This window comes from Amblyraja radiata, chromosome 7 (genome assembly GCF_010909765.2).
Source record: "Amblyraja radiata isolate CabotCenter1 chromosome 7, sAmbRad1.1.pri, whole genome shotgun sequence".
NCBI classification, from domain to species: Eukaryota; Metazoa; Chordata; class Chondrichthyes; order Rajiformes; family Rajidae; genus Amblyraja; species Amblyraja radiata.
The window spans coordinates 75,382,380-75,404,547 of NC_045962.1; the positions used below are offsets into that span (position 1 = coordinate 75,382,380).

Below are 22,168 nucleotides of genomic sequence, written 5' to 3' on the forward strand. Positions count from 1 at the left end.
AAGACAGAATTCAATACAAAACACAGTATGAGGCAATTAATGCACAGATGAAAAGGGATGCGCTCACAATATGTTTATCCTGTAACACGACAGGCAGACAATATCCACATTATGGTGATTACTGATAGAAATCTCAATGAACATTTGGAATGCCACAAGGTACCCCAGTGAATTTTTATGAAATGCACCTCACAGAATTATTTCTTCACAAATAGCAACTTAATCTTTCTAACTTCTTTTAATTGCCAGGATGTCCCAAAACTCATCTAGTTTATGTTGTTTAACATAATTGTTTATGTTGTTTAAATATCTTTTGAATTAAATGTTACAACTTGGTCTCTTATGACTGCCTAATTTGTCCATAATGATCCCACTGGAAATATTTGTTGAAAAGGAGAAGAGGTCTTTTGCATTTCCAAACCTGTATAGACCCCTCAGCCATTATTCACTGAAGACCATAGATCGACTGGCTATTTGTTTCATTACTGTACATGGCAATTTACTGTGAATTTACTGCAATGTTGCCTACATTCTAACCATGCCTCCATTGCCACATTACCTTATAAGTTGTAAAGTACTTTATAAATTATCCTTGATAGACACAAAATGAGGGAGTAACTCAACGGGCCAGGCAGAATCTTTGGAGAGAAGGAATGGGTGACGATTCGGGTTGAGGCCCTTCTTCAGACTGATGTCCTTCTTCAGTCTGAAGAAGGGTCTCGACCCAAAACATCACCCGTTCCTTCTCTCCAGAGATGCTGCCTGTCCCGTTGAGTTACTCCAGCACTTTGTGTCTATCTTCTATTTAAACAAGCATCTGCAGTTCATTCCTACTTATAAATGATCCTTGCTCTTTCAGTCATGCTCTATGAGGATGACAAACTACGTTTAAATTAAACATATTCCAAATATTCCGAATGTTTTAAATCTGTTTTATCTACCGTGCAAATACATATCTGAATGAAGTATCCTTTTTTGCAGCAAAGACAGAACCCACAAAGCATCACCCATGACTACACATAAAAGCAAAACCCTTAATGAGGCTGTCTCATCAAATGTTGATGATTAGATCGGACACATGCTGAAACATGCGTAGAATGTATAAGACTTGACTTGTCCTAAGCTCTCAGCAAAATTATACACCAATATGTCTGGAACTGAAAAGGGAGGAAGCTTCATATGTTACACGTACCCTGGATACAAAATATATGAGTCAATCTATTGTGTAGGAAGGTGTGCTGTCTGTAGAGTGTTTGTACGTTCTCCCCGTGACCACGTGGGTTTTCTCTGAGATCTTTGGTTTCCTCCCGCACTCCAAAGACGTACAGGTCTGTAGGTTAATTGGCTTGGTGTAAGTGTATATTGTCCCTAGTGTGTGTAGGATAGTGTTAACGTGCAGGGATCACTGGTCAGCATGGACTCGGTGGGCCGAAGGGCCTGTTTCCGCGCTATATCTCTAAACTAAACTAAAAAGGCAGACATGTTTGTCCAAGGGGCATTGTAAATACACTCTCTGTAAAGACAATACAACATAGCTTGAACTGTGCATAAACAGATTGCACCCAAATAAGATAGTCCATTACAAAGCCTATGCCCAATGCAAGATGCTCCACGTCATTAGTGAGGTCATACTCAACTGAAACTATGACATTTCTGTAGATTGGTTATTTCCTACAAACCAATTGTAGTGCTTGTTAGTAGTTGCTCCGCCTATATGTGATTTATATTACCCAGAGCTTGCCTACGTATTTCAGTCTGAGTAGCTGCTAGTTACTGTAATGTCCTGCAGACCAATGCTGTAAGTGAACTTTAATAAATATGTGTTGTATCTTGACGTGTGTACGACTCGACTCATTACAATTTCTAACACTGATTAATAAATTTAATTATTTGTGCTGAAGAACATTTTGTCACTTTTTCAAAATACCATTAACGGGCCAGCTTTAACGTTTAAAATATCCCATTTAAGAGTTGTATTCCAGGGTGCAATGATTGTTGCAATGTTTAATGTGGAGAAGGCTTTCAATATTGGCAACATTCCATGGGCACGTGCTTAAGGTTTTTCTTTCCCCCAATGAGCCAATGAAAATGCCCAGTCAGCAAAGGAGATTAACTAAAACTACCTACGGCTACCTCGATTACCTACAACTACATGATGACCCCACTATCACTGCATCTACGACTACAAAAGTATTGATTTTCTCCATGGCGAACAATTTTTGGTCACAGAAAAATTTGATGCGACCATATTGAGGCCACGGCTAGTTCCCAGAATGCGGTAACTCCTTGCGACCATGAAGGAGACTCACCAGAGACAACCAGCAAACATGTGGCAATCATGTGGCGAGCGCAGAGTCTCCTGCCCTCGCCTAAAAAGTCGCCTCAGTGGGACAGGCCCTTCAGCATAACCCAAAGCATGAAATGGGCTTTCTAGGATAAGCATTAGATGGATGTTGGTTCCCAATTCATAGGAACAATGCCTAAAGAGGGTAGTGGTGAAAGGGTGTTACCCGAAACATCATCCATTCCTTCTCTGCAGATATGCTGCCTGTCCCGCTGAGTTACTCCAGCACTTTGTATCTATCTAAACGTAGACGGGTTGGTTGGTAAGTTTGCAGACAAGATCAAAATTGGTGTCGTTCAGACTTCAGTGCTTCATGCATGATGGTGTAAGTTGGTGTAAGTGAGAAGTTGCCTACCTCAAGAGGTCACCGGCTTTATATTGAAAATGAATAAATGGGATATTTATAAATTGAGGAATACATGTACTCTCTATCTGGCAACAGCTGGAATCACATGGGACTGGAGAGGTACAGCAAATATATCTTCACAGAATCTCCCAAATCCTCCGACAGAACAAGCTGACTAATCCAATCCAATCCAACTTTATTTGTTAAGCACTTTAAGACAACCAATGTTGACCAAAGTGCTGTACAGAAGAAAAAACAAGATCATAAACAGACAACATAACAGAACATAACATAACAGCTCACATAAGGCGCATAAATCACATATGAAATACAACAATAAATCAAAAGACATAAAACATAAGTAAAAATAATAGCCATGCAATAAGCAATCAAAATAAGAAACCAATCAAGCAAATAAAGTCGACATCTTACTGTGTATCAAAGGCCACGGAGAAGAGATGTGTTTTAAGAAGAGATTTAAAAACAGACAGAGAAGAGGCCTGTTTAATGTGGAGAGGCAGATTGTTCCATAATTTGGGTGCCGACACAGCAAAGGCACGGTCCCCTCTGAGCTTCCGCTTAGTTTTAGGCCCACTCAGGAGCAGCTGATTATCTGACCTGAGAGAGCGGGCGGGTGTATAAGGGTGTAGAAGCTCAGATAGGTAGGGCGGGGCAAGACCATTTATGGATTTAAAAGCAAATAAAAGAATTTTAAAATGGATCCTAAACTGAATAGGCAACCAGTGGAGTGAGGCTAAAATGTGCGAAATGTGCTCATGTTTACGTGTGCCAGTTAAAAGACGTACAGCTGCATTCTGTACCATCTGGAGACGGGCGATGGAGGACCCACTAACCCCCACATACAGTGCATTGCAGTAATCCAGCCGAGTGGTAACAAAGGCGTGGATTACCGTCTCAAAGTGCTGCCTTGACAGAATTGGCTTTATTTTGGCCAGCTTCCTCAAATGGAAAAAGCTTGATTTAACAACAGCCTTGATCTGACTGTCAAATTTAAGCTCAGGGTCCAATTTAACCCCTAGGTTTGTGATGATTGGTTTGATATACTGGGCCAGGGAGCCCAGATCTACAGGGGGGCCCCCAGTGGTGCCACCAAAAACCATTACTTCCATCTTTTTATCATTAAATTTTAAAAGGTTCAGAGCCATCCAGGCCTTTATGTCGTTGAGACACTCAAGTAACAGTCCAACAGAGTGTTCATCCTTCTTTTTAAGAGGCACATAAATCTGACTGTCGTCTGCATAAAAGTGGAATGAAATTTCATGTTTCCTAAGTATGGAACCAAGTGGGAGCAAATAGAGAGAAAAGAGGAGAGGGCCAAGAACTGAGCCCTGTGGGACCCCACACGAGAGAGGAGCAGAGGAGGATACAGAGTCCCCAAGGCTGACACAGAAAGTTCGATCAGCCAGGTACGTATTGACTAATACCAGTGTCCTCTACCAGCTCAACATCCTTAGCATTTAATGTTTGGGTTTATCCAAGCCACCTGCAATGGGCAAGTTTGGACATCCAACTACTGAAACGGGGATGCTATTCCAATGCTATCGGGATTCAGGGAGAGTTTCTTCCCACCTGTTATCAGGCAACTGAATCATCCAACCAACAATTAGATCGCAGTCCTGAATTACTATCTTGCTCATTGGAGGTGCTCGGGCTATCTTTGATCGGACTTTACCTTGCACTAAATATTATCCACATTATTCCCGTTATCATGTATCTGTACACTGTAGATGGCTCGATCGTAAACATATATTGCCTTTCCGCCGTAGACAAAAATGCTGGAGAAACTTAGCGGGTGAAGCAACATCTATGCAGCGAGGGAAATAGGCAACGTTTTGGGTCGAAAACCCTTCTTCAGACTGATGTCAGGGTCTTTCCGCCGACTCGTTAGTACGAAACAAAAGTTTTACTCAATAAACTAAACTATTTCAAGCTCCATCTAGAGATTTAAAAAAAACTAATTCAAGGATATTCTTAAAGCCTTCTTGAAATAAGTGTAACATGCTCATGAATGGCACGGATTCCCAGACTACAACTGCTCAAAAAGGGATAATTAGCATTGGGTGGCACTGAGACACAATTCAATGTATCAGGAGTACATGACAGTTCAACAAAAAATAATGTAGAGAGCAAAGCATCTTACAAGCAAACCACCCACCCATCAAGCATTTCTCTCTGAACCTGTGGCCCAGTTTGCAGATTCCCCCATTATCCTCATGAGCCATCTCAGAACCCATGCAACTGAACTGAAAGCAAGTCATCTTAACCTCTAAACCCTCAATCCTAAGGGATTTCACGAGAAGACGAATCTGCCGGATCAGCATTACAGTGCCAGACTAGATCAACTGGCTTAAATCCAGAAGTGATTTCATTTTATTCTTTAATTCTGACAGATTCACAGATGAGAACGCTACCAAATGATCTGAGCAAAACGAGAGCTTTATACTCACTAGATCTAAGTCCATGTTACTTATTTAAAGAAAAGACTTGGATTTATGTCCTTCATAATCTCAGGCCATCGCTGTAGACACACATTGGTACAATATGGGAAACGTGTCTGCTGATCTGTGCACAGCTGGCTTCCACAAATAGCAATGTGATAACGAGCAGATAAACTGCGTTTGGTAGTGTTAGTTGAGAATGAGTATTGTCCACTGCTCTAGAAACAATCCCGCTGCTCATCTTTCAATTGCTTGCTTATGCCCCTGTCCCACTTAGGAAACCTGAACGGAAATATTTCAAATGTCATTAGAAACGGGAATAGTCCCCGAGGATTGGCGTACTGCGCATGTTGTTCCATTGTTTAAAAAGGGTTCTAAGAGTAAACCTAGCAATTATAGACCTGTTAGTTTGACTTCAGTGGTGGGCAAATTAATGGAAAAGATACTTAGAGATAATATATATAAGCATCTGGATAAACAGGGGGAACATGAGGGGGAACTTCTTTACTCAGAGAGTGGTAGCGGTGTGGAATGAGCTTCCAGTGGAAGTGGTGGCGGCAGGTTCGTTGGTATCATTTAAAAATAAATTGGATAGGCATATGGATGAGAAGGGAATGGAGGGTTATGGTATGAGTGCAGGCAGGTGGGACTAAGGGAAAAAAGTTGTTCGGCACGGACTTGTAGGGCCGAGATGGCCTGTTTCCGTGCTGTAATTGTTATATGGTTATATGGTTATATGGAAACCTCTGGAGACTTTGCGCCCCACCCAAGGTTTCCGTGCGGTTCCCGGCGGTTGCAGGTGGTTGCCGGAGGTTGCAGGTAGTGGAAGCAGGTAGGGAGACTAACACAAACCTCAGGGAACCGCACGGAAACCATGGGTGGGGCGCAAAGTCTCCAGAGGCTTCCGTTCAGGTTTCCTAAGTGGGACAGGGGCATTAGGATCTTCCATATCAACTGGAGAGGACTGATATGCCTTGGTTTAACAAGGCTTGTTTCCACGCTGTTTCACTCTATGAACTCCCCTCAGCTTCTACCATTCACCTACTTACAAGGTTCAATGGCCAATTATCCTACCAATCTATGTGGGAGGTTACCTACCAATGTGGGACGAAACTGTAGCACTGAGAGGAAAGCCACATGGTCACAAAGAGAATGTGCAAACTCCACACAGACTGCATCAGAGATCAGACCTGATTCAGGTCACTGGAGTTGTACGGCAACAACTCTACTAGTGGTGTTACTGTTGCACCCACTTCTCTGCGTTAAATTCTATTTCCCATTATTTTTCCCACTTGACTGGCCAATCTATGTCTTCTTAAAATCCAAACCTCTCCTCCTCGCTGTCAACCACACAGCCAACTTTTATATCATCCGCAAACGTCTTCAAAAGTGCCCATGGATTAACCACAAATTCTAAGCTAACGCCCCAGTGTAAGTAACCCTGAGGGAGCACTGACTCCCAGAGGTGGAGTCTTGTGGATGAGATTTTAAATATCTGACCTCCCAGGTAGATGCAAAAAAGATCCCATGATAATAAGGCAGGGGAGTTTCCCATGGATTTCCCTCAAGAACACAAAAATAAAAGGTTAGCTGGTCACAAGCAGTTCTCCACTTGTGAGGTATTGCCGAACGCAATTTGGCTGCCTACACTGCAACATTTCAAAAATAGATCGCGACAACTAAAGCACATTGGGATGCCCTGAGCCTTGAACGACACGATATAAATACAAGAAGATAGATACAAAAAGCTGGAGTAACTCAGCAAGTCAGACAGCATCTCTGGAGAAAAGGGATAGGTGATGTTTGGTGTTGAGGCAGTCAGGGGAAAGGGAAAAGAGATATAGACGGCAACATAGAGAGATACTGTATAGAGATATAAATACAGATCTTTCCTTTATGTAAAACATGTGATCACAATTATTTATAGAATTGATCAGTTTGCTCTTTAAGCAATTGATATTGTATCTGGATCTCTGAAAATGACAGGAAAACCTACCTGATAAAATATCTACTCACGAACTATCATGGCAATTTCAATTTATCCTCACAGAGTTATAGAGCACAGAAACAGGTCTTTGGTTCAATTTGTCTGTGCTGGCCAAGATGCTCTCGTGAATTAGTCCCATTTGCTTGCACTTGGCCCAACTTTGCCTAATCATGTATCTGCCCATCGCAATCACTTCCTCTGGGAGCTCATTCTATCTGTGAAAAAGGATGCTCCTCAGGTCCCTTTTAAATCTTTTCCTTCTCATCCCAAACCTATACCCTCTAGATTTGGACTTCTCTACCCTGGGGCAAAAAGACCAGTAGTACACCTTTTCTATGCCCTCTAGATCTTTGAAACCTCTAAGGTCATCCCTCATCGTCTTTCGCTCCAAGGAAAAGAGTCCCAGCCTATCCAGATCCATCTCATAAATCAAGCCCTCTATAGTTTAATTATCCTGTGGGGACAAGAACTGCTTACACTATTCTAGTGTATTCCAACTGTTCCCAACAACCATCAGGCTATTAAACGCTGCAGACACCAAATAAACTACCAACTACCTTGATTGCTCTTGGCGCTTCGGCCTTTGCCTTGTTTTTCTTTTGCACAAATTGGATTTTTTTTAATTTATTGAATTTTTAATAAAATGTTTATGACATTATCTATTGAGCGCTGTGTTTACAAACATATTGCACTGCTGCAATAAGAATTTCATTGTTCCCTTTCGATACAAATGACAATAAAACACTCTTGACTCTTGAACGCGATATCCTGCCTGATAAAGGAAAGCTGGCCATATGCCTTCTTCACTACCTTGTCTACCTGTCTCACCACTTGCAGGGAGCAATGTACTTGTACCCCTTGGTCGCTCAGTTCTGCAACACTCCCCATGGCCCAGGTATTTCCTGTGCATGTTCTGCCCTGCATTAACTCTCCAAAATCTATCAGTTGGACCAAGTTATATGATAACACCACTGGCTCGCAAACAGCTATGTTATAATATTTAGGTTATTGCATCGGTGAGGTTGGTTGAGCGATAGATATTCTCACGGGTCTGAGGACTACTCTTTTGTTCTTTCTCACATAAGTGCTGCAGGATCAGCTGAGTATATAGACAGACCCTCTCTCCAAAATACAGACTCTCTACTCATTTTCCTTACTCTATGGTTGCACGTTGCTTCCAAAATCCATGCCATGGCTGAAAGTTTAGTGTAGTTTAGTTTAGAGATATCGGATATAAACATGCCCTTCGGCCCACCAATTTAGTGCAGACCAGCGACCCCCGTACACTAGCACTATCCAACACAATACGGACAATTTACTATTTTTACCAGAGCCAATTAACCTACACACCTGTATGTCTTTGTAGTGTGGGAGGAAACTGGAGCACCTGGAGAAAACCCACGCATGTCATGGGGAGAACGTACAAACTCCGTACAGACGGAGCCCGTAATCAGGATCGAACCTGGGTCTCTGGCACTGTAAGGAAGCAACTATACCACTGCGCCACCGTGCCGCCCTAAATGAACCGAGGTGTCTAAAGATGTGATGCTGCATTAAATTAAACTGCTTTCAATCCTCAAGTTCAAGTTGGAGTGAAGAGTGGAGAATGCAACCAGGCCAGATCTCAGAATCGAAACAGGGTTAGGAATTTGAAATGTATTGATCGCAGAAGACGGAGCTGGAGAAATAGGAGGTAGACAAAAATGCTGGAGAAACTCAGCGGGTGAGGCAACATCTATGGAGCGAAGGAAATAGGCATCGTTTCGGGTCGAGACCCTTCTTTAGGATGTTTGTTTATTGATGCCGTTGATTCATTCTGCTCTTAACTTTGCGCATGACAGGAGGTTTGGCAAATCCTGGGTCTAAGCATGATTCTTAATCCCAGTCTGCAACTTCAAAGTGCCTTACATTGGGAACATCCTTTGTAACGGGTCATCTCCTTAATGAAAGAATCCTGACACATTCCGAAGATATCATTGGAAACCCCATTTCAATATCCCCTTAGACTCTTAAATAGTCAAGGTCTGGGCAAATAAATGCCTCGCAGTCCTGAAATTCTATGTGGATGTAGAATTCACCTGTAATATTGAGTTATACAACAATAGTCATAAAAAGCATAGAGCACAGAGCAGGACTGTTGGTGCAATTGAAATGAGTGCAGTGTGTGCAGAAAAGAACTGAAGATGCTGGTTTATATTGAATATATAAAGAAGAATATAAAGGAGGTATGATGAAGGGTCCCGAACCAAAACGTCACCCATCTTTATTCTCCAGAGATGCTGCCTGACCCGTTGAGTTACTCCAGAACTTTGAGTCTACCCATCTATATTAATCCCAAATTTCCAGTACTTGGTCCATGGACTTCTGTGCTTTGATGGTCATTTTAAATATAGTGAGATTATCTGCTTCCATCGCCTACATAGGCAGAGAATGATAGAATTTTGATTTTTTTTTTAAATCCAGTCAGATGTCAAATACTTAAAATCTGGAATCACCCTTCTTAAATGTCCCTGGTCCCTTGAACCAGCCAACCTTTATTCATCAGACCAATTATGTGGCCCAGTGTCAGATTCAGTCAGACACCACTTCACTGAAGCTCCTCGGAGGCATTCTGCTACATTTAAGGCTCTTCACACATTCAGCTGGGAAACCAATGCAGGAGATGATACAAGGCTGTTTATACCACAGCAACTTCCACTCGACTCTCCTGAATGATCACTCGGAGTCCCAGCACATTTCTCTTTGTTACAACTTATGTTTTTGTCACAACAGAGAAAGAAGCTGGAGGCACAAGGGACTGCAGATGCTGGAGTCTTGAAGTGCTGGAGTAACACAGTGGGTCTGGTGCCATTAATAAGCAATGATGGTGCATCAAGCGAGGATGAGGGGAGATCTTATAGAGGTATATAAAATCATGAGATGAATAGATCGTGTAGAAGCACAGAGTCTTTTAACCAGTGTAGAGGAATGGAGGACCAGAGGACATAGGTTCAAGGTGAAGTGGAAAATATTTAATAGGAATCCGAGGGGTAATTGTTTCCACACAGAAGGTGGTGGGTGTGTCGAACAAGCTGCCAGAGGAGGTAGTTGAGGCTGGGACTATCCCAATGTTTAAGAAACTGTTGGTCAGGTACATGGATAGGACAGGTTTGGAGGGTTATGGACCAAGAGCAGGGTAGATGGGACATTGTTGACTGAAGGGCCTGTTTCCACACTGTATTACTCCATGACTCTATGGAAGCTATTTGGCCCTTTGACTCTATGCCAGCTCTTAGAACATGTCTATCAATCCCACTTATTTCTCTGTAAACCTTTGTATTTTACACACCCCTCAAACCCTCCTTGACATTGACTGCAACCTACCAGAAGATTTTCTCGTGATGTGGAAGGAAACTGGAGCATGCAGGTGAAACCATGGAGTTTAGTTTAGGGACGACAGATGGCACAATGGGCTAAGTGTTCGGCTGGCAACCGGAAGGTAGCTGGTTCGAATCCCGCTTGGAGTGCATACTGTCGTTGTGTCCTTGGGCAAGACACTTCACCCACCTTTGCCTGTGTGTGTCCTTGGGCAAGACACTTCACCCACCTTTGCCTGTGTGTGTGGATGTAATTATGTGAAGCACTTTGGGGTCAATGCAAGTTGACTAAAAATGTGCTATATAAATAAAGACATTTAATTTTAGTTATTGAACTAAACTAAAGTCTTAGAGAGAATCTGCAGTCTCAACACAGACTGTACCTCTGATCAGAATCAAACTGGGATCAATGGAGTTTCGGAGTTACAGCAGTATCCGGCCACTCCATTCCTAACCAGTCCATAGTTACTCACTGAGCTTCTCCCCTTATTTGTAGGACGTACAGTGTGTGGAGAGGATGTTTCCAATCGTGGGAGAGTCTAGGTCATAGCCGCAGAATTAAAGGATGTTCTTTTAGGAAGGAGATAAGGAGAAATATCTTTAGTCAGAGGGTGGTGAATCTGTGGAATTCTTTGCCAGAGAAAGCTGTGGAGGCCAAGTCAGTGGATATTTTTAAGGCAGAGATAGATAGATTCTTGATTAGCACAGGTGTCATTGGTTATTGGGAGAATGGGGTTAGGAGGGAGAGAGAGACCAGCCATGATTGATTGGCAGAGTAGACTTAATGGGCCGAATGGCCTAATTCTACTCCTATCACTTATGACATTTAACATTTTCTACTGTATGTCGACACTAATGATGCTCTCAGAGGATTTGAATATGGACGAACTATCAGGTAGGATTCAAATGCTTCCTTTGCAAATCCAGTCCCATGTTAAAAATAAATTAATCGTTTACACAAATACACCTACTTACAAATTTATTTCCAAATAAGTTACCATAATACTTCTTTCATTGATTTGGTGCATATAAATGCAAGTGAGCCCATCATGCAGTATGTTGTTTGATACATTGTTGTACCAGGCACTGACAATAGTTGAGAGTTTGCTGCATTTATTAAAGGATAGCTCTATACCATATTCTGTTTATGCACTGCAAAAGAGCCTAGAGGTACTTCAACTCCAGCCATTCAGTGATATAACGTGGAAACAGGCCCTTCGGCCCAACTTGCCCACACCGGGCAACATGTCCCAGCTACACTAGTCCCACCTGCCTGCGTTTGGCCCATATCCCTCCAAACATGTCCTATCCATGTATCCAGTCTCATAGGAGTTGTGCCTGTCCTATTCATATTAAACTTGTCACATAGAAGAAATCATCCTACTTGATTCAGTCACAATACTACAGACGGTACTTGTTATGTACCACAGGTGAAAGTACTTCAGTCACAAACTTGATAATATTGGTGGAGAACCACTGTTGTAGCAGGAGCCATAATTAACAAAGCATCATTTCAACAGTGTACCACAAATTTCAAACACATCACGAGGCAGGAAAAACAATTGCTATCTGAATACGTGAGCTATAGTGAAAAAGTAGTGGAAACAGATTCTGATTTAACTCACCTCTCGTTCAATAAGGAAGCTCTGCCTTCTTCACCTTATCGAGGTGTATTTGCTATCATCTGCCAACAGAAAATTCAAAGGCGCAATTAATGAAATCTATAATGGCAGCAATAGTGCTTTAACATTGGCAATTACAGGGATAATGGAACCACAGAATTTTAATATGCAGCCGATTAAATCAGAAATTCAGGACAGGACGTTATCAGTTTTGGTGTTCCTGCCTCTGTTTGTCAAAATGATATTGTTAACACCCCCAGGTATTTCAAGTAAATCACACTTAGCGTTTTTAATAATCAAAAAAAAAAACTTGGTCTTTGCATTAATTCTAATCTGCAATAGGTGCAAATTTGATCTCCCTTATCCATTTCTAAGATCCCACCTCTGTCGATTGCAAACAACTACCTTATTGCAGATTTTTAATACGTGGAGAATTGTTATTAGGATCCCGCAAGCCTTGCAGTTCTCTGCAGCAATAAAAATGATCTTCCATCATTCTGTTAGTTTAGTTGTAAAATTTAAAAGTTAGTATGCCACCTACTCTCTAATCACTTTGAGTTCAACAACAACGCAGCTCCAAATAATATTGCACTTTTACATACTAAATATTTTGATGTAAGATTATGCCATTTGAAAAGAAAATCCTCACAAATAAGGCGTTGGTAGAATGAAGGCTTGTGTACTTAGATAACATCCAGTATCTCAAAGAAATTCATATACAATGGATTATATTAATACAATGTAATGCTGCAATGCAAGCAAATCTACCAAAGTTTTCGCTGCAGATGTCACCATTTTATAGCGGAAAATGATAATTACTCGATATCTGTACAACACAAATTACATTCTATAAAATTACAGCCTATCACCACAACAGCAGATGCCGTCTTACTGGTTCTGCACACAACTCTGGACCATCTGGACTACAGGAACACACACGTCAGGCTGCTGTTCATCAACTACATCCCGCCTCTAAACAGAGCTGTCCTCTCCAAACTTGTCACTGAGCTCCAAGACCCGGGTCCCTGAAGCTAGCTTTGCGACTAGATTTTTAACTTCCTCATCGGCGGACCTCAATCAGTGTGGATTGGTTACAACATTTAGGGGGAGGATGGTTGCGCAGCGGTAGAGTTGTTGCCTTTAAGGTCCAGAGACCCGTCCGGGTTCGATCCAGACACGGGTGCGATCCTACGGGTGCTGTCCATACAGAGTTTGTACGTTCTCCCTGCGACAGTGTGGGTTTTTTCCGGGTGCTCTGGTTTCTCTAATCCCCTCCCCCACACACTCCAAAGACGTAAGGGTTTGGCTTTGGTAAAATGGTAAATTTGCATTGTACCTGTGCCTCACTGTATGGCACATATTTGGCCTGAGTTGGCCTCTTTGTATCGTGGTTTTATGCAATGTGAAGCCATGTCATCTGCACATGCATCAAGAAAAGTCAATCGAAATTTTTAAAAAAAATGTTAGGCTTCTGTAAGAAAATTCTGAAATTTAATTCCAAACTATAGATTTTTGGGTGGTGATCTGCAAATTTTGCGAAGGTGAATTTCTGTGACCCCCAATGGCCATTATGTGGGAGTCTCCTGTATTGGAAAATCCTTTACAAGGCTTACCCCCCCCCATTTACAATTGTTGGTTACATTTAGCATTCGTTTGTAGAAACAAAAGACAGTGGATGCTGGTTAATACACAAAAAGTACTGGCGTTAAGGGCCTGTTCCACTTTCCTGAGCTATTCACAAATTCGCCCGAGTTTTCAAACTCGCAGAATGTTCGTAATGAGTCCATAGGAGGCCGTAGAAGTCCGTGGATATATCGTAGTGGCTCGTTATGCCAACCGTAGATACTCGGGGCATCAGGTACGTCAGGACGTTTTTTCCAGCCTTGATGAAAAATGTCCACGAGTAAAAAAATAGCCCCGAGTACCTACGAGTGGCATAACGAGCCGCTACGATGTAGCCACGGACTCCTACGGACTCATTACGAACATTCTGCGAGTTTGAACACTCGGGAGAATTCGTGAATAACTCGGGAAAGTGGGACAGGCCCTTAACTCAGCAGGTCAGGTGGAATCTCTGGTGAACATGGATACTCTGGAGAAGGTCCAATATCCATGTTCTCCAGAGATGCTGCCTGACCCACTGAGTTACGCCAGCACTCAGTGTCCTTTGAAGTTTCTTTTGGTTATTATCACGGGGCACTTCTTTTATTAAAAAGACCTTCGAGCACACACATTTAGCCGCAATTGCCTCAAGATTTGGTTGTGCAACAATAAACGCTGCACATTAAATGACTTCCACTGCCTCTCAAAAACTTATAACTCTGGCATCTTTCAGTTTCCCACTTGCATCATCGACCAGCATATTCTATACATGCACAATCCCAGCTGATCAAAATTCTCTGCACAGAAAGTCGAATGTTTAAACCAAAGTGCTTATGTTATAAAATATATTGCCAACAAAGTATTTCCGTTTTGAGAGGGGAAAAAAATTCTAGATGGATCTTTTGAGAGTGATTGTTCAGTTATTATCGATTAAGACCAAAAATTCAGTTCCCAGAGTATAATTTATATATTGCAAAAGCGATCTTACTTTGAATGTAGATCATTCCTTGCAATACCCTTAAAAATGTCTCGAGTCAATAAAGCATGTTTTCTCAAGTGCTTTAAAAGCCACATTTATACTAATTTAGGAAAGTCAGGTGAGTGTAGACTGCAAAGTTTGCCAATAAAAAGAAATTAGATGGGAGGGCATTTTGTAGTTATGATATTAGGATTAATATAAATAGCTTGACTGAGTGGGCAAAAACTTGGCAAATGGAGCATAGCTTAATATAGGACTATATGAGGTTTTTTACTTTGGTAAGGTGAACCTAAAGGCACAGTATTATCAAAATGGTGAAAGTTGGAGAAGTAGAATTAGGCTATTCGGCCCATCAAGTCTACTCCATCATTCAATCCTGGCTGCTCTATCTTTCTCTCTCCTACCATTCTCCTGCCTTCTCCCCATAACCCCTGACAACTCTTTTACTAATCAAGAATCTATCAATCTCCACCTTAAAAAATTCACTAAGCTAATTCTTGGAATCTTAGATTCATTGGCTATATTTACTTCTGGTCATACAACATGGAAATATGTTCTTCGGCCAAACTTGTTCACACCGGCCAACAAGCTCCATCTATACTTGTCCCACCTGCTTGCGTTTCAATGTATCCATGTACCTGTCTAATTGTTTCTTAAACATTGCAATAGTCCCTGCCTCAACTACCTCCTCTAGCAACCCCTCAGATTCCTACTAAATCTTTTCCCCTTTATTTAAACCCATGTCCTCGGGTTCGCCATTCCCCTACTCTGGGCAAGAGACTGTCTATCTACCTCATCTATTCCTCTCATGGTTTTACACACCTGTATAAGATCACCCCTCATTCTCCTGCGCTCCAAGGAGTAGAGTCCCAGTCTACTCAACCTCTCTCTCTATAGCTCAGACCCTCGAGTCCTGGCAACATCCTCGTAGTCTTGATCTTTGGGAGTATTTAAAGAGGAAATAGATAATTCTTGGAAAGATCATGGAATTGAAGGCGATATTTGTACATATATATATTTTACTGCTCATTATTCTACGTTAGCTCTTCTGGGTGAGATGCTAACTGCATTTTGTTGCCTCTGTACTGTACACTGCACAATGGCAATAAAGATTGAATCTGAATCTGATCTGAATCTGATAGGAACTGGCACAGGAAGAGGAATTCTTAAGGGGTTGGACAGGCTAGATGCAGGAAGATTGTTCCCGATGTTGGGGAAATCCAGGACAAGGGGTCACAGCTTAAGGATAAGGGGGAAATCCTTTAGAACCGAGATGAGAAAAACATTTTTCACGCAGAGAGTGGTGAATCTCTGGAACTCTCTGCCACAGAAGGTAGTTGAGGCCAGTTCATTGGCTATATTTAAGAGGGAGTTAGATGTGACCCTTGTGGCTAGAGGGATCAGGGGGTATGGAGAGAAGGCAGGTACGGGATACCGAGTTGGATGATCAGCCATGATCATATTGAATGGTGGTGCAGGCTCGAAGGGCCGAATGGCCTACTCCTGCACCTATTTTCTATGTTTCTATGTTTCTATGAAATGAGGCCTTGGGCAGATCAGCCATGATCATATTGAATGACGGGCAAATATGAAAGGTCGGATGGTTTATTTTGTTCTGTTCTTAGATTTTCATGTCACTATCTGAGCTCACTTGATTATTATTAATGTTATTAATGTTTAGAAATAACTTGAAAAAATAAAAGCAGCACTTCTCTGCTTGACCTTTTTAAAAGTAGAAACAAATATGTTTTCATATGAATAATACATTTTAAGGAAACTTAGACTTGAAAGTAAACTTTATACTCGGCAACCATGTTACAGTTCTGTTTGATGTAGGTGTGAACTGTTTGGCTGTATTGGATTGTGAAGTAAAGGATTTACGTTTAGTTTTAATCTACTTTTTCATTGTTGTTGGATAGGAAGGAACTTCAGCAGAAGGGTCTCGACCTGAAATGTCACCCATTCCTTTTCTCCAGAAATGCTGCCTGATCCACTGAGTTAATCCAGCTTTTAGTGTCTATCTTCATTGTTAACTGATGGGTTCTGCAAAAAAATACTTGCAACAGCAGCATCTGTATCTCGGTGGATTACTTATAGTTGTGATCATCTTAGGATATTAGTGACCAGAGCAAAGCAATCTTCCAGTTGCTAAGCACTTTAATTATCCTTCCATTCCCACACTGACCTTTCTGTCCTAGGCCTCCTCCATTGTCAGAGTGAGGCTAAACGCAAAGTGGAGGCACAGCATCTCATATTTTCTTGGGCAGCTTACAACCCAGTGGTATGAATATTAATTTCTCTTACTTCATAACTCCTGCATTCCCTCTATCTCCATCCCTCCCCCTCCCAAGTCATACCAGCTTCTCTTTCTCGCCCAACAAACAGCTAATAACAATGGCCTGTTTTCTTTATCGTTGTTACTTATTTGCATATCTTTCATTCATTGTTCTATATCTCTGCATCACCGTCTATATCCCCCGTTTCCCTTTCCCGTGACTTTCAGCCTGAAGAAGGGTCTCAACTCGAAATGTCGCCCATTCCTTTTTTTCCCAGAGATGCTGCCTGTCCCGCTGAGTTACTCCTGCTTTTTGTGCCCATCAAAGAAAAATCGTGTTGATTGCTACAGTATAAACTGCAAACAACAGAGGGAAGATGATAACCATTGCAGAGCGATCCATCCCATCCCCGCCAACTAAAAGAGCCCTAGTCGAGTTATTTAACATGCCCACGGTTGACAGCACTTCCTCAATTGTGTGGCCAGCCTGTTTGGTGACTGATGAGCCACAGCTGGTATAAGGCTTCAAGTTCATTGAGGTCAGACTGCTGCAGAGTTCCTGAATAACTTCATTCATACAATCATCCAAAAATATTTTTTTTTCTTTCACTTGCGAAAAGAGATTCCTGCAACACTCTGCCTGTCATATAGGATTTCCATGGCCCTTCAGGGATTATAACTAAACATAAATTAATTAGAATAGCAGTGACCATATATCATGGAACACTTTGCCTTCAGCCTGGTTCCTGCTGCAATAATCCATGCCTTCCTTGAGTTTCGGATCTTGTGAGGATGCTGACTGGAATGCCAAATTAATATCGAAGATTTGGAAGTGTCATTACATCCTGCATTTGGAACAGAACTTATGCCCCTGCTCTGTTCTGTCCAGTTACATGGAATAATTGTATGACTTAACTGACACTTGCAAGCCATTCAATTAAGTAATAACTGGTCTTCAACTCTTTCTGTGTGAATTATTAAATGACTGTGCTTATGCCTCAATATAAAGAGTGGCAGAACATTCTCTCCACTATAAACTTCATGGTTGCCTCCTTCTTTATGGGTCTCACTATTGTATCAATGGACAACATGCTGATATGTTGGAATCATATCAGAATACCATTGAATGCTGTGGGCTGACTGCCCGACTGCTTACGTAGCAAGAATTGAAATATCTTTTGTTTGGAATTACTTCTTATGGGCCTGTCCCACTTAGGCGATTATTTAGGCGACATAGGCGACTTGGCTGTCGCCACATGTTCACCGGTTTATTTAGTCCACATGCTGCACTGTGGACTAAATATTTCTTCATTGAATACAAATGAATGTCAGGCCCTTCTCCAATTTAAGACTACTACGATTCCTTCTGTCTTTTCCTTAAAGTACCAAGCATTACGTATAATAATAATAATAATGGATGGGATTTATATAGCGCCTTTCTAATACTCAAGGCGCTTTACATAGCATTATTCATTCACTCCTCAGTCACACTCGGTGGTGGTAAGCTATTTCTGTAGCCACAGCTGCCCTGGGGCAGACTGACGGAAGCGTGGCTGCCAATCAGCGCCTATGGCCCCTCCGACCACCACCAATCACTCACACACATTCACACACAGGCAAAGGTGGGTGAAGTGCCTTGCCCAAGGACACAACAACAGTATGCACTCCAAGCGGGATTCAAACCGGCTACCTTCCGGTCGCCAGCCGAACACTTAGCCCATTGTGCCATCTGTCGTCCCACGTATGATGATCAATTTATTTTACGTACAGTGGCACAGTAGTGGAGTTGCTGCCTTACAGCGTCAGAGACCCGGGTTCGATCCTGACCACGGGTGCTTTCTGTCTGAAGTTTGTACTTTCTCCCCGTGACCTGCGTGGGTATTCTCTGAGAGCACCAGTTTCCCTCCACACTGTAAAGACATACAGGCTTGTAGGCCAATACCTCCTTCCTCAACTCCATGCAAGGACCCTGACAGTCTTTTCAGGTGAGGCAGAGGTTCAATTGCCTCTCCTCCAACCTCATCTACTGTTCCAGGTGTGGACTCCTATATATTGGCAAGACCAAGAGCAGTCTCGGCGATCGTTTCGCTGAACACCTCCGCTCAGTCTGCCTAAACCTACCTGGCGCTAAACACTTTAACTTCCCCTCCCATTCCCACACTGGCCTTTCTGTCCTGGGCCTCCTCCATTGTCAGAGTGAGGCCTAGCACAAATTTGTGCAGCTTACACACCAGCGGTATAAATATTGATCTCCAACTTCAAGTAACCCGTGCTTTCCCCGTCTCCACCCCTCATCCTTCCCAGTTCTCCGACCAGCGTGACTGTCACCGATTACATTGTATCTCTGTGGAGGAAAGAACTACAGATGCTGGTTTAAATCAAAGGTAGACACAAAATGCTGGAGTAACTCAGTGGGACAGGCAGCAGTTCTGAAGAAAGGTCTCAACCCGAAACGTTACCCATTCCTTCTCCCCAAAGATGCTGCTTGTCCCACTGAGTTACTCCAGCTTTTTGTTTCTATCTTCGGTTTAAACCAGCATTTGCAGTTCCTTTCTAGCGCTTGTTTGTCAGTAGGTTTTATTTTTTTTTTTTTAAGAACTTACCTTTGTAAGTACAAAAAAAAGATGGCCATGAGATTTTTTTTTACCCTTGGGTGTGTCAACCATTTCAGATACTGAATCTTTCTGCATTTTTAATGATTAATTTTGCACTCATCAAAATTAGGATATTGGGTTTAGTCAAACAAACACCTTCCTATCTTGCACATTCAGCTTTTTATGAAGTTAGATGTTGCAAAATGTTTTTTTTTAAATATTTGGTCCTTTACCTCAACTCGATCACCTTGCCCTCAGCTGCACCAGTGTGGCTATTTTTATTTCCAAACTGCCCAGCCTTGCTGAATAAAATCACCAATTTAATACTGAATTAGCAGCATTTTGATACCGTGAGCCCATGACGTTCAAGAACCGAGTCAAGCCAGAAAATGTCTTTGACATTCGAATCTTCCAGTGGCTTTACCTGCTCTTAGACTTGGCTTAGAAACATAGAAAATAGGTGCAGGAGGTGGCCATTTGGCCATTTGATCGTCCCCAATCAATAACCTGTGCCTGCCTTCTCCCCATATCCCTTCATTCCACTAGCCCCTAGAGCTCTATCTAACTCTCTCTTAAATCCATCCAGTGATTTGGCCTCCACTGCCCTCTGTGGCAGGGAATTCCACAAATTCACAACTCTCTGGGTGAAAAAGATTTTTCTTAAATGGCCTCCCCTATATTCTAAGACTGTGGCCCCTGGTTCTGGACTCGCCCAACATTGGGAACATTTTTCCTGCATTTAGCTTGTCCGGTCCCTTTATAATTTTATATGTTTCTATATGATTCCCCCTCATCCTTCTAAACTCCAGTGAATACAAGTCTAGTCTTTTCAATCTTTCCTCATATGACAGTTCCCGCCATCCCAGGGATCAATCTCGTCAACCTACGCTGCACTGCCTCAATCACAAGGATGTCCTTCCTCAAATTAGGAGACCAAAACTGTACACAATACTCCAGATGTGGTCTTACCAGAGCCCTATACAACTGCAGAAGAACCTCTTTACTCCTCGACAACCGCAGAAGAACCTCTTTACTCCTGTAGTGAACGGCTTCATTGAAACCCTTGACTGAGAGGGAAAAGGGTACATACTTCTCCTAGAAACTAAACCTTACAGAGTACTCTATACCTTGGTTTATGTGTTTTGGCATTAGTGTTATTGCACTCATGTTAGTGCAGTTAGAGAAAAAAAAAATGCTTCTTTGATTGGCTTGCTTCCGCAAGAAGTGAATAGATCTTGTTCATGCCTCATGTTAGCATTTAGGTAGCGATGGAGGGTAAACATCCTGATTCTCTCCCCACTGCACAGAGAGGAGAACGAACATCACCTGATGAACCAGCGTTTAAGAAGGAACTGCAGATGCTGGAAAATGGAAGGTAGACAAAAGTGCTGGAGAAACTCAGCGGGTGCAGCAGCATCTATGGAGCGAAGGAAATAGGCAACGTTTCGGGCCAAAACCCTTTTTCAGACTTCAGATGAACCAGCTCAGGAGAACCCAGGGTTCAAAGCTGGGACTTTACATGGTTGAAAATCAACCACTCACCATACAGTGAGAATACATATGATATAATAATAATAATAATAAATTTTATTTGTGGGCGCCTTTCAAAAGTCTCAAGGACACCGTACAGAATTTAACAAGAGTAAAAAACATATAATCGGAGTAAAATAAATAATAAAGACATCACCAATACACAAATTAAAGACAGAATTCGATCCAAAGACAAAAAAATCTAAAACACAATGTGAAGAGAGAGCAGCGGCAGCTAAACCGCGCCAGCGTACACTCACCCTTCCGATGATATGGATGATACTAATACTCGTTCTACATCACGTTGAATTTGCTGACCATTCTGATATTTGATACTTTACACCAAGTGACAATAAAGTACCATCATCATTATTCAACGTTGTAACTAATTGATTAGTTCACCTGCATGTTGATCTTCATCAGCGTGCACAATCATAAAATCAACACTACCCTTTCTCCCACCATTTAACAGATTCTCTGCCTCGGTTACATTCTTTGAAATGTTCCCATGTTATGTCCCACCTCCCATGTTCTCACCTACTCACTCAGCTTGTCCATGACCCCCAAGAACCCTCTTCGCATCCCCCTTGCAATTCCCACCTAATTTAGCATCACCAGCAAACTTGTACGGGTGACATTTCACCCTCTCAGCCTAATCTTTGAATATAGAATGTGAATAGTTAGGGCTCAAGAACAGATGTGCATGGCTCCATATGAGCCATCTGTGGAATTCTCTGCCTCAGAAGGCAGTGGAGGCTAATTCTCTGGATGTTTTCAAGCGAGAGTTAGATAGAGCTCTTAAAGATAGTGGGAGTCAATGGATATGGGGAGAAGGCAGGAAAGGTGTACTGATTGTGGATGATCAGCCATGATCATAGTGAATGGCGGTGCTGGCATGAAGGGCTGAATGGCCTACTCCTGCACCTATTGTCTGCCCTGCCAAACTGAATTTATTTCTTCCCATTCTAATTCTCAATCTATGTCAGCATAGAACCTTCCAGAATTTTGCGCGAGACCTTATCGAATCCTTTCTTAAAATCCTAAAGCACCACATCCTCTGATTCCCTGATTCTC

The 22,168-nt window shown here is 42.1% G+C and overlaps 1 protein-coding gene across 2 annotated transcripts in view; it reads right to left on the bottom strand.

The window, feature by feature from the left end:
• The window catches only part of gli2 (GLI family zinc finger 2), a 447,759-nt gene that overhangs the window by 364,125 nt on the left and 61,466 nt on the right, over positions 1-22,168 (bottom strand). For both annotated transcript variants that reach the window (XM_033024822.1, XM_033024823.1), the window contains exon 2: positions 12,118-12,176. The gene's annotated coding sequence lies outside the window, so the exon portion shown is untranslated. The remainder of the gene's footprint in view (positions 1-12,117; positions 12,177-22,168) is intronic.